This window comes from Trypanosoma theileri (genome assembly GCF_002087225.1).
Source record: "Trypanosoma theileri isolate Edinburgh chromosome Unknown TM35_Tth_92_V1, whole genome shotgun sequence".
In the NCBI taxonomy this organism is placed as follows: Eukaryota; Euglenozoa; class Kinetoplastea; order Trypanosomatida; family Trypanosomatidae; genus Trypanosoma; species Trypanosoma theileri.
In genome coordinates, this window is record NW_021639934.1 from 19,415 (window position 1) to 19,962 (window position 548).

Below are 548 nucleotides of genomic sequence, written 5' to 3' on the forward strand. Positions count from 1 at the left end.
ACGACCAACATCATCACTATTCGGCTTCACAATAGGTGGCTCTTCAACAGCAGCAGCAGCCGTCATGGTATACCCGCAGGCACAGCACAGCACAACGGCCAACACACACATCACACGGCGCATCATCATCATCATGAGAGGGACAAGGGTTTGTTTTACGTAAAAACACTGATCTAGAAAGAAAAAGAAAATCCAAAAGAAAAAAGAAAAAAAATGAAGCATTAAACATGTTAGAAAACACACACAAAAATCGATTACCACTATAGAAACTCACATCGTGAAAGAAAAACCTACCAGTTAAAGAAGGCAATACAGCGCACAATAACCTCAGTAAGAGTAAAAAAAAAAACGCCCACACTCACAAATATCTCAAACACTTCTGAACCACCTAGCACAATCATCAAGCAATGAAACACATATTAACCATTAGCCCAATTTACACAGTAAACATAGAAATATACACAAACTATGGGTGTAAGTCTATATATGTGTATATACGCAATTATAAATATAAATTCATCTGTTATTATTATTTCTTCCTTTCACTG